Source organism: Marmota marmota, unplaced genomic scaffold (genome assembly GCF_001458135.2).
Source record: "Marmota marmota marmota unplaced genomic scaffold, marMar, whole genome shotgun sequence".
In the NCBI taxonomy this organism is placed as follows: domain Eukaryota; kingdom Metazoa; phylum Chordata; class Mammalia; order Rodentia; family Sciuridae; genus Marmota; species Marmota marmota.
Genome location: NW_026000026.1, coordinates 18,373,035 through 18,390,446, shown reverse-complemented (window position 1 = coordinate 18,390,446; position 17,412 = coordinate 18,373,035). Strand labels below are relative to the sequence as shown.

The window sequence follows — 17,412 nt, the reverse complement described above, 5'->3', positions numbered from 1 at the left end:
AAAAAAAAAAAAAAAAAAAAAAAAAAAAAGAATGGAGCCTCAAAGAACATGGGAGTCTGTTTCCCCAGATCTGGAAGAAGGTGGTGCCAGAGAAATGGAGGTAAGTAGGGAGAAGGAGGTCATTCACAATAGACCTCATGGTCAAAAAGCCCTCAGAGTAGGCCCTTCCAGGGGCACGTGTGTGCCAGGAGGCAGCAGAGATGGCAAGAACCTTTTGAGATCAACATGCAAACAGCACCTATCAGGATGGGCTCCTATCAGGATGGCTCAAGACCTCTGATCCTCTGCCAGTTGGCCATCACTTAAGAGCATAGGCTTAGCTTTGCGAAGTAAAGCTCTGTTCCTGCTTGTGTGAGCTGGCTGGAGCAGCCACCAGAAACCAGCAGAGAAATCATTTCTCAGGAGAGAAGGGATACCCGAGGAAGACGCATGGGGCTCATCTAGATTATAGTTTGGTACCTTCAAACTTATCCTTAGTTCCACTCCCAATTCTTATACCTGAGTTCTGGAAAGGAAGAGTGTAGAAGGAGAGGCAGTGGGATGCTGGTCACATTCTTTGTCCTGAATGGGTGCTGGCCCCATGGCTGTGTTTGGTTTGAGAAAATCCAACAGCTGTTGTTGTACACTTAGGATTTGCACACCTAGGCCTATCATACTCAATAAAAGTAATTTATAAAATAAGTGTAAAGATCTATGAGCAGATCCTTTGGACCCTAGGAGAAGAAACTTTTGTCCACTGAAGCATCTCAGGGGTCCCAGAATTCATCCCAACATCAGAGGAGGCCATTTATGGTGATAGTGGCACCTGTGAGCTTCTTTTGCAAATATATTGGTAGTTAGAGATGCAGCTACAGATACCATCGATTTCTACAACTGGGAATTTCCATCATATATCTGATGTCTGAAGGGATGCACACTAAGCTAAGTATCACAGTTACCCTGGGTAAGTCATTTTTAATATTTTATTCCACTAATTTCTTTGCCATTTGACTAATTCCACAACAAACATTCTTAAAGTTACATTATAAATCTATAAAGGTTTTTTATCCTGTTGCTGGTTGGCAAATCTTTACCCATCCTCGCAGGTACAATCTTTTCCCTGGGACATTTTCTCTGACTTGTTAGTACAGATTTTCTCAGTTGATCTCTCCCTCCACACTCCCTGGTTCTGGAATCACCTGGGGAGATGGTTAAGTATGTAGCTCTTGGACCCTTTCCCAGACTTGCTGAAAGGGATATCTGGGATCCGGGAATCCGTGTTGGTAAGGCCATGCTGTAGCTCACTGTGGTTTGATGGCCTTTGGGTGAGAGGGTGACTTTCTCTCTCACCCCAGCCTCCTTGATGCATCCACCCTGAAGCACAGGGTTTATTTGATCTTGTGTCTGTGAGGCCCCAGAGGTCAGTGGCACTTTTCAATTCAACACAGTACCCCCGGCAGGGGGTGTCCAATAAATATGGGCTGAGTGAACGAACAATGAATGAATGAAAATTAATGAATGAATGACTGGAAAGCCCAGTCATATGACTACCCCAAGAACGAGACTTAAGTGGTGGGCTCAGTGCAGAGCCACAGTCAGGCTTAATTCAGGTATGTTTTTGCCACTCTGAGGCGCTCCAGCCTGTGTTCCCAGGTTACCCAGGGTGGAGATGAGCTAGGTTTGGCCAGACAACAAGGAAAATCCAAAAGCCAGTGGAACCAGCCAGAGGAGGAGTGACCTAGTACCCCAGATTATGGGGTTCAGTTTCCATGAGTGGAGTGCTCTTTCCATTAACCTTACGATTTTTGCCATGGCAAAAATCGTAAACCAAAAAGTTCACCGGGGAAAGGACCCCTAAGGCCAGGAGGTCCAGACTCTGCTAACTGTGTAGCATGGTGTCTACAAACCTAAACCTGAGCTCAATTCCTTGTTCAACTGTATGGGCCTTGCTGACCTGGGGGAAAAAAACAGTCCAACCAAACTTAAAGGGTTGTTATGTCGGTCTTGATTATCCACACAACAAATATTCACGAAATTCCTACTGTGGGCTGGGCACCGTTCCAAGTGGTAGAAAGTCAGCCCCACACGGCACAAACACAACACCTTGTCCTTAATTCACAGAAGTCAGATCACTGAGAAAACGCTCCAGGTGGTCAAAGGAGACTCTTCACATACAGACTTGACCAGATTCTCAGTTCCTGGACCTAGGAAGTAAGACACACAAAGAAGGTGGCAAGAATTGTCCCCAGATCCTGGGCAGGGATCAAGAGGGTCTGGTAAATGACCAATAACAGAAGCTTTACCGACTGCAGCTCTATTCTGTGCCACTCACTGCGGCAGAGTGTAAGCTGCGGTGCCTCTTAGGGCCCTGAAGTCCAGAGAAACTGGAGCTGTGTAAACAAAGCTCTGTGGGAAGACAGGACGCCAAAATGTGTCCCCAGCCACATCGTGGGTTCAGCAGACTCCCCTGGCTCCACTTCTTGGAAATAAGTAGCTCCCTTCTGCCAGAAGAAAATAAACCTAAAACAGGAAAGTGCTTCATGATTCAGTGGGTAGCTTGGGGCCCTTGAGGTGTGACTGGGTCAGAAAATGTCCACAGTGGCTTTCCGTGCACCCCAGAGTGTGGGGGGAAAGCCAGGTTTCCTGGAAGCACACATGGCCTGTGTGTTTACGCCTGTGTCCCTGGTATCCATGTTTGTTTATGCATGTGCATGTGTGTATGTGTGCTCCCATGCGGGCTTGTGTGTGTGTGTGTGTGTGTGTGTGTGTGTGGCTGGTGTATCTCTATTGGTGTGTCTCTGTGAGTGTGCTTGGGTAACCTAGCAGGCTTGAGGGATGAGCAGGGAGAAGGGAGGGAAAGAGTGACCAGAAAGAAAAGGCCTGAGCCAGGAGAGGGTGGGGTCCAGAGCCTGCCCGGGAAGTGGAGGAGTGTGTGCTGAGCAGGACCTGGAGAGTTCCTGACAGGGCAGTGGTGAGGGAGCAGACTCACCGAGTGGCCGTCATGGCCTGCAGGAAGGGCCTCTGACCTCAGGGAATAAGGCAGGCTCCGTGGGCATGCACAAACCCGGCAAGACCTCCGCAGCTGGAGCTGGGAGCTGGGAGCTGGACCCTTGAGCCCCACACACAGGGACTTATAGTAAAGGGGAATCGTGGAACCACCTGTCAGCCCCCAGACTACGGGAATTAAAACCCTCCATCAAGGAGGAGCAAAGCCTGCCCACCACATGTGGGCTCTGACCAAGGGACCTAGGAAGAAAATAAGCCTGACAGGCTGCCCACTCCTCAAACCATGCCACTCCTCATCAGCAAGGGAGGCTGTGTGGATGACACAGCCCATCCCACCCGCCTGGACCTTGGCCCAGGCTTGACCAAAGAGAACCAGTTGTCCACACCCAGAATGAAGTGCGAAGGGGCTGCCCTCAGTTAAGGAAACAAGGTAGCCCATGGGAAGCCCCTCTTGGGGACAGTGGCATTGGACTGTCGAAGAAGAGTGACGGGGTTGGCAGGAGCCTATTCAAAGAGAACAGTGAGGTAAGAAAGAACATTCCCCCAAAGAATGTGCAGACCCAGCAGGACTCTCCTTTCTAGGGAAATAGGGCTTCCAAGGTTCAGGGAATTTATATAAAAAGTATTTTATCTCCACTTTGATGGTGCCAACTGTCCTGGACTTCTCCCCCAAGCTGGAAAGCCTTGGCAGAGCAGTTCACAAGGACAGTCATCCTGGACACCAGCTGCTTCTATCCTGGGGACCAAGCAGTCCTCTGCTGTGGCCTCTACTTCCTGTGTCCCCAGCCTCCGTGGACAGCACTCACCCCTCTAAGGAGCACACACAGCTCCAGAGGAGGAGGAGTCAGGCCTGCTCTTGGTGTCCAAGTCCAAGCATGCAGAGTGGAGGCCCGATTCCAAGACAGGGGACGGTCTGACCCCATCCTCGGATTGTCTGACAGGATTTAGCCTCAGTGTGTATTTTCAGTGGAGAAGTGAGAATAGGAGCTCAAACTTCAAGCTGGGTTTTTAAAAGACTATATAACTTCCACCTGCTGAAAGGGGCATCCAGCAAGGAAGAGGTGGGCATTGAGACCCTGTTGTCCCTCCCAGCACCCTCAGGCCACGTTAGCCAGAAGCCGGCTGACCCAGGCTAAACTGAGCCCTCCTTCTGCTGCCCCCACCCTCCCGCGCTCCTCTGTCCCAGCATGACCAAGATGCTGCTTTCCTTCTGACTGGCTGATTGTCTTAGGGCTCTGGACAGCTCTGCGTGTATCTGCCCAGAATTCAGAGCTGTAATAGAACTGGAACTCAAGTCTCGCCTGTAAGTGGCTCTGGGCTTCTATTACCCCTGTGTGTGAGCCTTTCCAGAGAACACCTTTAGAGAGAGTCTGAAGCGAGGGACATGGTCATTTGACTTTCACTGAATACCAATTACTGTCATCGAGAAGAAAGAGAGAGAGAAAGAGAGAGAGACACTGCTGTGCCCTGGCACTGAGACCAGCAAAGGGTAGTGAGCATGAATTATGTATTACACAAGCAATAGAGATAAGAGTGGAATGGGGAAAATCATAACCCTATTAATAATGGAAGTGCAGTTTGTAAACTCTCCACCAGGAATAATTTGCATTGCAATATAAACAGGGAGTATAACACAGAGCAGCCGGCAGTAGTGCTTCAGTAAAATGTAAAAACCACCATTTCAAACATTAAAAGTCATGATTAAATTATAAGAATTTGTTCAGCAGGGTGTACAAGGAGAGGGCATGTGCTCTAACTCCATCTGAGCACAGGGTCAGCCCTTCCTCCGCGTGTCTGTCGGGAGCATCAACCAAGGACTTGGCTCCTTGAGACACTGGCAGTTATGATTATTAGTTATTGTGGTTGTTGAGTGTTTGCTATGTGCATCAATAACTCACTCAATTCTTGAAGCCAGCTTACAAGAGACGTGCTCTAACATCTCCGCCTGACAAATGAGATAATTGTGGCAAGAAGAGGCTCAACCGCTTGCCTGAGGCTCACAGTGGATAACTGGAGGTGTCGCTATGCAACTCTGGACAGTCTGAGCGCTGAGCCCACCCTCCTGAATGCTGTACTGGGCTGTCTCTTTGGTAGCTACTCAGATGCCTATTCGTGGCCCTCTCAAATGGGGCTGCTGGATGGAAAGTTGGGACCATTCTTTCAAAATAATTGGATGGCACAACAGAAACTTGATCAAACTTTGATCAAATTCTCATCCATTTCTGGGAATCTCTTCTGAAAAAAAAAAAAACAATAATACTACGTCTCTGAGAGCTATTGAAATAGAATAATTATTTTAGATATTAATATATTAAAGCTTTGGGTACAAAACTGACTTTTATTACCACATTATCATGTGAAAAAAAATGGGAACAACCCAAACGTGCCCAATCCTTGTCAAACAATTAAAGAAACAATAGTGAACTGTCATACACCCAAAAGGGGGGCGGTTGATAATGAATTTGTAATAACATGGAAAATGTACTTGATAAGCAAACAAGCAAGATATAAAAGGATAGACACAGTGTGAACTCTACTGGGTGAAACAGTTTATAGAAAGCAACGGGTACGCACCTAAAGCTTGTCTAGGATGTTCCTCTACCTGTATCAAAAGCATGAGCATCTCCGTTCCCATTTTCTTCATTTTGCAAGCATATTGTTTTTACCATATGAGAATTACATAGATAGATAATTGATTGATGCATTCATTTTGACACTTAACACATGTAAATTTGCAGGTACCTTCGCTATTTCAAGACAACTATGGAGAGGAAACAAAATGATCACCGTCCTCTTTCCCAGTTTGACATCCACATCCTCAGAGACCTGTGGTTCCCACCCTCCCAGGAGCGTCCCTGACCTCTATGAACACCTCCCTCACTCAACTGTCAGCTCAGGGTTTCCAGGACCAAAGGTCTAGAATATTCTTCCACACATGTTGTGTGCTTTTCTTTATTTCTACAAACGTCAGTGGTGGGGACTCACTCACAGTCATTTGTCTTTAGAGCTAGAACCTGACCGCTTATTCCCTGATAAATAGAAGAGATGAACTTTTCCAGAAGTTGGAGCTGAGTGTGCCTCACCCATGCTAAAACTGAAAATGCACAGGTGTGAGAGGCAGTGCTAGTCCGCACTGACCACCTGACTGTGTGATCTCAGGGAAGTGACTTCTCTCTGCACTGCAGCTGCCTCACCCTTAAAATGAGAGCATTTGACTGAGGCATGCCGAGGCTCTTTCCCGATCTTAAGTCTGTATAAACATAAGCTCACATGAATCTGTGGCAAATCTAAATGTGAAATGTTTCGACGCAATTGCCAAGCATTCGAGTGTGTGATAATGTCAAGGCCCGGCCGCCTTGCCAGTTTCAGTGGCTGGCTGTGGAAACAGGGAAGGAAGTTGGCTGGAACAAGATGGCCCGCCAATATGAGACTGTGGTGAGCCTTGGGCAGGATGGCTGCCTCCTGGCCTCCCTGATTGGCTGAAGTGTGTCTGTCTAGAGTAGACTCAGCTGGACTTTGTCACCCCTGGCTGCTACCCTATCCAATGACCTGTGAAAGTCTTTATGAAAGAAACCCCAACAGCTTGTAAGTCAGGCCTCCTCCTGGTGGGAGACAGAAGCAGGAAAGAAAACCAGATTCTCCAAAGGGGAGTGATATCCAAGCAGGGAGGGACTGTAAGACTGGGCACCTAGAAGCCCTAGAATTTCCAGGAGGCTCAGAGGCTTGAGCCCAAGATGAGGAGGGGGCTGGCAGCCAACGGCACTCCCCACTGTCCTCAGCACATTATTGACATTCCAGAGAGGAGAGGCAGAGAATTAATTTCATGCCAACCTCCTCCCCCCCCCACCCAATACCCAGATCTCTCTCTCTCTGCCCACACAATCCCCAGCCAAGTCCAAATGAGGGTCTGTGACTTGCAGGAAGACAAATGATCACAATTAAGGAAGTGCTCCAGAGGCCTGCACATTCCATTCCTCCATCCATTCCTCCCACGTGAGGCTGTGCCCGGATGCTGGGCACGGTAGCAAGCAAGCGGCACTCAGTGCCTGACCATTGGCTCCAAAACACAAGAACATTCTCTCAGCTCCGCTTCCCCGAGCCCTGACTTACTACAATAACGTCTTCTCTTCAATTCCTAACTTACCTCTTGTGGATTCACTCCATCCTTTTCTTAATCTTGCTTGTTGAATCCTAAATAACTGTAAGAAATATTAGAAAAATATTAAAGGTTTTTAGCATTACTTAACATCCGTCACTCAAATAACTCCCTTTAGTGACTAACCTTAGAATTAAAAGGTTTAATACTTGACAAGAGAAGAAAAATTGATAAGGAGTTGAACAGAGAGGGTAGAGGGAGGAGAAAACAATTACCATGCATTTATTATGCTGCAAGCCCTGTGCTTTGTGTACATCATTTTATTCATCCATGATCATAATCGTAACTTCATGGAGTATTATTCTTCCATGTGACATATGAGGAAACTGAGGCTCGGAGAATTGACGTTGCTTGCCAAGCATACACTCCCTTCTCCCTGGTTAGTGATGAATAAGCTGGAACAGCTGGAGTCTTGCTACTCAATGTGTGGTCCCTGCACCAGCATTGGCATCATCTGGAAGCTTGTTAGAAATGTAGAATCTCGGCTCCCACTTCAAACCTACTGAATCAGAATCTGCATTTTAATAACACCCTTAGATGATTTGTATGCATGTTATAGTTTAAGAAGCTCTGGTCTGAACCTTCAGATTGTATTTGTATTACCTGGAAGTGATTCCATTCTTGTGTTCCTGACTCCCTTGGTCAGGTGTAGGAGCCAAGAATTTGCATTTCAAGCAAGTTGCTAGTTTCTGTTTATGGTCCAGGGACCCCACTTTGAGAATCTCTGATCTAGAGACATTCTCATGAGCTTGAACCATTCACCTTTTCTTCCATGTATTTAATGAACATTTTGTTGAGGTCCTCCTATGCAGCACTTGACACCTTTGGTGAGTCACTGAGGATGCAAACATGGGAGAGAATCCCAGCTCATGTTCCACTGGGGCAGGGGCAGTTATGACAGTAACTAAATCTAATTCACCCCATATGCTGATGGAATCTGTTTGCTATTGAAGCACTGAGTGGGACTGGCAAGGTGCATCAGAGGGCTGAGTAGAGAATACTGGCATTTGGGTCACAAACAAGCCAATTGCAGATCCCTTTCTTGATGGCTCATGAGAGAGCAGGGTTGTTTTACACATTAGGCGTTACAGATTTATTGCTTAGGGGCTTATTCAAGGTCCTCCAAAAATATTAGGACTTCTAAAAATGTGGCTGCAACAGACCTTTAGAAAAAAAGATACAAGAGAAACGCATGTGTTCATTAAAGTGTCTGCAAAATAATGCAGATGGCAGTTACATGATGCATGCTTACTAATGCCTTGAAAACGGTTTCAGGTAATGTAGGAGTACACCTCCAAAAGTTAGCGACTTTAGAGGCTGCAAATGTCCTCAAACTGTTGTGCAAGACATCAGGAGTGAGGGAGAGCAATTTGCATTACTCCACAAGGGCGAACAAGGGCGAACCCACTTTTCACTGCCTCTACTTATGAAGGTCTCCCCTCTGACAGTGTCCCAGGGGCCTGAAGTGGCAGGACGTCTGGGGGTCTTTCTTACAGTTTCCTTTAACATTCCCTTCAGGTTTGAGCCCCACTCTTCTGGTGATTGATGCTGTTTGTCAGTCACCACCCAGGGGTCATGGTGAACATTTTTCCAGGTGCTTGTCACCATCCAGGTACCACCATAAATGCTGACACCTTGTCACAGAATCACCCCAACCTGATCTTATTGGCCTTTACATGTTTCTTCCCAGAGACACATCAAGAGACATTGATGACTGAGAAAGTGTAGGTGTGTGTGTGTGTGGGGGGGGGGTCCCTTGAGTCCAGACTCGCTCCCCTGTATCTACAGCAGGAAGACTACCTCAGAAAAACAGGCACTTGGGTCGCAAACAAGCCAATTGCAGATCCCTTTCTTGATGGCTCATGAGAGAGCAGGGTAGTTTTATACATTAGGCTTTATAGATTTAGTGCTTAGGGGCTTATTCAAGGTCCTCTATGGACTTCTATGTGGGCCTCTATGGAAATTGTGAGTCTTGTGGCAACAAGAGCAACTGAGAAAGAAGGAACATTGGCAATAGGAACTCTCCAGGATGGGGGCCAGAATCCCACGAGCAATCCCCTTTTAGGAATCCATTATAAGGAAGTAAGTACATAGCCCATAGGATTTTGGTGTCATTTTAAAAAGTGAAAATTAGGAATGACTGTACTTAATGTGAAATTTGGGGCAAGATATTCACTATCTAAGCCTCAGTTGCATCCATTGTAAAATGGGAAAACAATAATATTTACTTCATGAATTTGTTGCAAAGATTAAAGGAGACAATGCATACAAAGTGCTTTGTACAGTACTTGTCCCTGAGCAAAGGTCTAACAAATAATCATTCCTAAAACTAATCCAAAAATAATATATTGGTTACACAAATAGTGATGTGCAAAAAGCGTATGAAATTATACAGCAAGTTGAAGTGGTTCTACTTGCAGAGGGATTTTCTGATAAGGGGGTGAAGTATTCATAAGTATATTTATATATGTGTGTGTGGTGTGTGTTTCCATATAAAATGTACATATTTATAATGGAAAGTGGAATTTATTTTCTTATGGAAACCTACATGTTGTAAATAGAAAATCTATGTCCAAGTCTCCTGGTTGAGGACAGGAAAATCTTGACTGAATGCAGGAGGGGGCCAAGAAGCCAGGTATAACCAGAGAGTTTGCTGTTCCTGAGCAGCTAATGTCTTCTTCTGAGAAACATTTTCTGGGTATCCTATACTGATTTAGTCTGAGGGTGTGTGTGTGTGTGTGTGTGTGTGTGTGTGTGTGTGTTTGACTGTGTGCATGTGAGTTCATGAGCTTCTTTGTTGGTGGGTATATATACATTTGTGTGTGTGTATGTGTGTGTGCACATGTCTGTATCCCCTGCTGCATTTGGAATTCACAGAGCAGTGTTTTCAGATTGTTCTCCAACATCCTGGGACTGGGTTCAAAATCCAGATGACTGATCAGAATCTTTGAAAAGAGCGAGTCCTGATTTCTGAATGTGTGATGAACCCCACCTAGGATTCCTTTACAGAGCATATGAAGAGTTTGGTAACTCTAAACACTGAGATCTTATCCTGTTCACTTTCAAATCACCAAAGCCTGAAACACAGAAGAAACACAGAAGTTTCAACTAACAGTTATTGAATGAATGAATGAGTCAATCAATTAATCAACCCTTATATCTTCCCAGCTTTGAGGAGAATATGTACACATGAAGTGTGTTCTTAGAATGTAAGTCCTCTAATGATAGGAAACAAGAACACCTGGTAACTGACAAAGTAGATGTTTGATAAATTAGCTGAACTAATTAACTTTTACTGATATGGATGAAAAAGAAGGTTCCTCTTTTTCTAAAAGACTGTTGCCCCTACCTGAACTCCTTGTTGTAGGGGGAAATACACAGGAGCAGGGAAGCCTCTTGGCCAGGTTCTGCTGCCAATGCAGGCTGAGGTACCCTGGCTATCAGTAGCCTGTCCATGGGCAAAAACATGCACGAAGGCATGGCCGAATCTCACCCTTGTGGTGAGAGACTGACTAAGATAACAAAGCTGGAAATTGTAGCTGCAACCACCTGTCAAAGGCATATGGTTCTCCAGAGTTGTCAAGGTGCCTCACCTCATTAGAGCCACAACACAGTGGGGTAAGTACAATTTCCAAAGATAAAGAGATAAAGTGGCTTGTTCAAGTTTCTTCAGGTACTCTGTGGCATGGCGGGGCCATGAGTCCTGGTTCTCTAACTCCACTTTCAGGATTCTTTGCTAATAAAGTAATAAAAAGACCATAATTTCTCTCTGCTTGCTATTCTAATTCCAACCACAGGCATCTCCTGACTGCAGAAAGCACCCAGCTAAATGTGTTAGATGTAGCCCTCCAAGGGTTGAAGCAACAAAGAATTATTTCACATGTGGTAGCACCTCTGAGTCACCCAGTCTCCCAGCCTTGAATGGCTGGACCGGTTTGGCTTGTTTATACACAAATGCAAAAGCCATTACCAAGCCCCAGTTCCAACACCTTGGATTTTGTTCTAGGTACCAATGTTCCAAAATGGTCTCCATTTCTTACCCAGAATTTCAAAATTGTGCAAGAAGATAAAAAACAATAATGGCAATGCCAGAGGGGAAAACAGAAAGAAAGACAATATTTTTAAAATATTTTCCCAACTGTCATTTCAATAATGGTCTAACAACAAAGTATGCTAATTTCCCTCCACAGATACCTGTGAATGCAAATGCAAAACAAATAGTAATTAATGTCTCAGTGTGAAAATCAAGCAATAGGAATTAATTCTGCATCAAACCTGAGATTATGCACATTCAAAATCATGACCTGTTTTCAGAAGCAACAGTGACAATGGTAAAGAAAAAAATGACAAAAGAAGGCTCTGAGGTTAACAGAATCCTCATAGTCGTCCTGATGTGACCTCTCCCAGCTCCCCACCAAAATACACACACGAATGCTCTGGAGCAGAGAATCACAATTGAACGAGTCCCAAATTCTGAGCCAAAGTTTTACTAACCATAGCATGGAAGAGAATGGATAAAAATAAATCATTCTCAGTGGCAGACTGAAGCCAAGTGTCAAGCATGGCAGGCACTGTTGAACCCCAGCTCCCAAACAGAGACCCCAGATCTTCACTGATTAAAAAAACAACAGATTCCCTCTTGTGTGCTCCAAGAGCATTCTAAAGCCATCCTCCCTAAAATCCCCAGGAATGGTTTTCTACTTCAGCTTAGAGACATCTGAATACAAGTTCATGGTGAAGGGAAGTGGAAGAGATCCAAGGTGGGGTATGAAGTTGTCGTTAGGCAGACAGCTGTAAAAGGAAGCCTGGAATTTATGCTTCTCAGGGGTTCTAAGTTTCAGATATTATTTCTATGAGAGAGAGAGAGAGAGACAGAGAGACAGAGAGAGAGGAGAGAGATACTATCTCAGACTTCCAGAAGTGAATCTATGTTTTACACTCCATGAAGCAGGAAACAAGAAAAATGAAAATCCATCCTCAGCTACACTTCTGAAGTGGTAGGCACTACCTCTATGTGGGTATTTAAATTAAAATTAGATAAAATTGAAGATTCCGTTCCTAAGTTCGTAGTCATATTCCTGGGAAACACTAGGCACATGCAGCTCGTGGCTGACATGTTTGATAGTATAGTTAAAAAGCAATTCTCTCATTGTGGAAAGTTCTACTGGACAGCTCTGATCTAGAGCCTGTGAATTAAACTCCCAAGTGTTGGTTGCCTTTCACTTACTCATCCATCCTCACTCTCTGCTGTGCCTCAAAAGGTAGACTTGGATGAGGTACAGTAGAGAAATGCTGCCCTCTGATTCTAGTTGACTTCAGAAATTGGGGGCGGGGGCACCAGCAGAACCTTCTAGGGCAGCAGAGTGAGGTGGAGTTCTCGCTACTCTAGCTTTCTCCCTGTAAGTCCTTAGGATTCAGGTGAACGCCTCTTTTAAAAGCTACACCTCTCATCAGGCAACTCTCCATGCAGCAATTCTCCCTGGGTTCTGGGGGCACTTCCTCCCTCCCTCAGATCCTCAGGCTGAAGGTACAGATCCCTCATGGCTACTGGACTTGGGGCACTGCACCCCTCCTTTCTGGGGTTCCTTCACTCCTCCTGCACTTTTGCAGAGAATCCTTTAATAAACACTCTATCAATTACCCAGAACGAGAGCGTTCTCTCTTTCCCATGAGTATTCTTACAGATATGCTCCTGATCTAACTTAAGTCAACTTGATCAACACCTTCGGGGACCATACAGTCTATAATCCTTCAAATCAAACAATGGATTTAGAAATTCTTCTTTCATTTAGAAATGATTAAACAGAGAATAGCACAAGGGTAGGTGAAGCTGTTCCATGAAGGACCAGCTAATAATATTTTAGATTTGTGGGTCATACAGTCTCTGTTGGAATTAAACTATAGTATGAAGCAAGGAATCACAGACAATATGTATGTGAATGAGGGCATCCCTGTTCCAATAAAACTTTATTTATAAAAAAATGAGTGAACAGCCCAGATTTGATCCATGGACTGTAGTTTGCCTAAAGATACAAAGAAAGCATGCCTTTGAATTTTAAGAAAGTGTCATGTGTGTGCATATTTTGTCATGCACTTTATACTGATGCTCCAGTCAATGACAGGCCACATACACGATGATGGTACCTAAGATTTATCACATAGTAGAAATGCATCCTATGATGTTTGCACAATGATGAAGTCACTAATGATGCATTTCTCAGAACATATCCCCTTTGCTAAGTTTATAAATAATAAATGAATGTAAGTATATTGTATGTTTGGCATATACATCGATAAATGACAAGGAAACATTTTTTAAGACATCTGAAGTAAGCATTGTTTTTATTGTTTTATTTTTCTAAGCACTTGATGAAGTATAATGCCTGTAAAGAACAGAACTTACCAAGTGGAACTGAGTTACTAGAACTCAGGTGGAAAATGATCTGTCCCACGTGCCCCTGGTAAGAGCAATGGCTTCCGGAGAGGGAGAAGGAGACGAAAAAATGAGACAAGACATAAAGCACAACGCTGGCTAAAGTGCGAAAAAGTCTAGATGAAAACTAAAGGAGGCAGACAAATAATAAATGCACTCTAAGAACTACAGTTTACATTGGAAGCCATAAAGAGCAGAATTTATACTGCAAAACCTTAGTTTCCAAGAAATAATAAATTTGAAATGTATCTTTTAGAATCTAGAGTTGAAAATACTGAGCAGATAGTATGTATGATGGAGAAAAATGATCCAATGTGTAAAAAGAAAAAAGCTTAGTGATCCCATAAAAAGTCTCCAAAAATGTAACGACACTAAAACACCAATCAAGTCTAGAATACAACATTCTAGAAAAAAGAAAAAAAAAAACCCTAAAATCATAAAACAAAATGGTATATGATACACCAGGCATAATTGGTTAAACAAAGAAAGAAAGAAACCCACTGTTTGACAGTAAGGCAAAAATGAATTATAAATATCTCAGGCTGAAAGCAAAACAAAGCAAAGCAAAAGGTTAAAAAGAGGGAAAAAAATAGGCTTGGCTGACCTCAGAACTCTCCTTGGTGAAAAATTGAAAATAAATAAAGGGCTCATAATGTGGAAGCAGTTAGGTGCAACCAGATGGTAGAATCTTATGCAACTTCAAAAAACAATGGAGAGTGAGTATTCATAATGAGATAGGGAAATGCACATGATAAATTATTTAGAAAGAAAGCCAATGGTGCATACCTATAAGCCCAGTGACTCAGGAGGCTGAGGCAGGAGGATTGCAAAGTTTGAGGCCAACCTAGGCAACCGTAACTCAAAATAAAAAATAAAAAAAGATACATAGCTCAGTGGTAGAGCACCCCTGGGTTCAATCCCCACTACAAAAATAAAAATTAAAAATATAAATAAACAAAAGCCAGACTCAAAAATTCAGTGGGAGTATATGTATTTTAACACATCTATTTCTTTCTAGCCTTTTGTCTACCTGTGTACACAGTAGAAAAATAGATTGAGTACAATTTTCACATCTTTATAACTCACAGTTTCATTCTCCCAAAAAAATCATGGAAAAAGTAATATTATGTCCACAGCACAGTTAAGAATGCTGGGCATCAGAGCACTCCCAGACTCGTCCACGTCATCCAGATGAAGACACACCAAGGTTCCCATCACAAACTAAAAGGGAAATTTTTCCATTACCCTGCATTAGAGTACTAAGACAACTCTGGGTGAGTGTTGGTGAGAGGTAGGACCATAGAATCTAAGTCCCAAGGAAGGATGAAGTTCCAGGTCTTGGTGTCATCAGCGATAGTGAGGCATGACAGGGCCATTTTCCTTCACCCGACACAGTCTTGAGATGGTGTCTCAGAATGTCAACAGGGACCCATCTCCCTCTGGTTGTGGTCTCAAATCCAGGAAGCCTAGAAGAACCAAGAGAATTCAACAGAAACCCCAGGGAAGGCTAACCTGGAAGATGAGTGATATTTTGCCAATTATGTTAAGGTGTGAATCAAATGTGGTAACCACCTCAGATTTCTATAATTCTGTTTATAGTAAGAAAAACCCTAGATAGAACACCATTGTCCCCCATTCCAGAAAAACAGGTGAGGCACAACCTACAAAGATCACACCAGCTCTGCAATGCCTACCTCTTCTGAAGGAACATTTTATGAAGTCAAATTTCTATGCTGGGTTTGCCTATGGACTTAAGTCTTTGGAGCTTCTAATAGACATACATAAAGAAGCAAAAAATAAAGAAGAAAGGAAAAGAAAAAGAAGATGTCATTCTCCAAAAAGGGGCCAACAGAGGTAGAAATACGGAATATGGTTGTCCATGAACCAACCAAGTTGCTCATGGTTTTGTTGACACATCCATTCCCTAAATATCTTCATAAAGCATCACAGGATACAAAGAAGCAATAAAACATTACTCTTTCTTCCAGGAATGGACAGTTTAGAAAGAGGGGAGGTATGTGTTCAAAAAGGAAAGTGAGTCACATCACCCTGTGTGATTTAGAAATCTCATTGTGTGAAGTAAGCAAGTGACAGAACTTCCTTATATCATAAAACCCTTCGCTTCAATACAGACAGTAACACCTCCAAAACAAAGCTATCCACATATGCAAGCCTGTAAGGACATGGGCTGCATACATTATCACATTTATGATGTGCTTGTCAAAGGAAAAAGAATTCAAAGAATTAGAACACAGGAGTCTTTATCTTTTAAAATGTCTTTCTCAAAAAAAAAAAAAAAAAAGAAAAGAAAATTCAAAATAAATACCACACTCAAAGAGCACACACTGAACAACTGTATTTACAAGACGTTCACAAATAGGCAAACCTACCTAGACTGTTAGATTGAGGACAGTGGTTACCTTGATGGGGGCAGTGTGGAGGATACAAGAAGAGGGTAGAAGAGGAGCCTGGGATGGTTCTGTTTCGTTTTGTAATGCTGGTTATGTGGCTATGTCCATTTTCAGAAAATTAACACCAGTACAATTATGCTACATTTTCTTATGTATTCTGTTTCAATAAAGGATAAATGATGGATAAAATATGGTAGAAAGTTAGTTTTCATTGATATGTGAGTTAGCTATAATATCTGTATACTTTGTACTTTTTAAACTCTTTTTCTAATTATATAAGTAATGAAAAATAGAAAAGACAACTCAAGTTGCTCTCTATGTAGATTAGAAAAAGGAGTCAGGCAGGCCAGCTAGGACCTTGCAAGAGCCCAAGTTAGAGAATATGAGGCCTAAACTAGAAGAATGGCAGCAGGAGAGGACAAAAATGGACAGGGATGGTGTATTAGTCAGATTTCTGCCACTGTAACAAATATCTGAAACAATTAACTTATTGAAAAAAAGGTTTATTGTCACAGCTTTGGAGATTTCAGCCCATGATCCAACTGGCCATTGCTTTGGGCCTGTAAAGTGACACAGAACTGTTTACTTCAAGACCAGGAAGCAAAAAAGAGAAAGAAGAAAAACTCACCTCCAGGGACCTAAAGACCATCTTCTGGGGCTGATCCCTTAAAGCTTCCACCACCTCCCAACAGTGCCACACTGGAGACAGAGCCTTTAACACATGGACCTATGGAGGACATTCCAGTCCCAAACTACAGCAGATGGTACGAATCTACTGGGCCTGGTGACCGTGAGCCAATCCTCCTATTCCTCTGCAGACTTTGAGCATTCCTTGTGATCAGCGCCATGCTCCAAGTCTCAGCCATCCTGGGACACTGAAAGAACCCCCGGTTGTCTGTGGGGTAAGATGAGCTTGGCTCTGAAACTCCCTTTCCCAAATGCTTCTCTTTAGCCTGCCTCACTCTGATCCTGAACTCCCAACCAAGTTGTTTAAATATTAAATAGGAGATTCTCTGAGAAGGGTGACCCATTGTGGAATGAGGCATAATCAGCATAATTGGTGTCTCTGATTAACCAGCCCTCACTACCCACTCTCCTACCTGGGAGGAAGCCACACAGGGCTCTGACAGCAGGTAGGCAAAGGCTCAGGACCTGACCCACTGTCAGGGGAAGGGAGCGTTGCAAGAAAAGACTCTGAATTACAGGGGCCACCAAGCCCACAGCAGCACTTGTCCACAGGGAACTATGGAAGGAACACAAGAACTGGCAGGTCAGACCTCGCCAGCGGCACTGGAAATACCCACCAATGGTGCTCTGTGGGTCTGTGCGCATCCTTTGAAAAACCTGTGACTTGGGGACACTTTTGCTTTTAACACTACAGGCAAAGGTTTCTGTTTCCTCTCCTCAGAAAGGAGAAGTATTGGACT

At 43.8% G+C, this 17,412-nt stretch overlaps 1 long non-coding RNA gene across 1 annotated transcript; it reads right to left on the bottom strand.

Annotated features, from left to right (window-relative positions):
- Positions 1–13,073: 13,073 nt before the first annotated feature.
- On the bottom strand, positions 13,074–16,943 carry LOC125618990. The gene is made up of 2 exons (XR_007350443.1): positions 16,614–16,943; positions 13,074–15,040 (listed from the first exon to the last, which is right to left on the bottom strand). It is a non-coding gene; the product is annotated as an uncharacterized LOC125618990 (long non-coding RNA).
- Between the last annotated feature and the right edge of the window lie 469 nt (positions 16,944–17,412).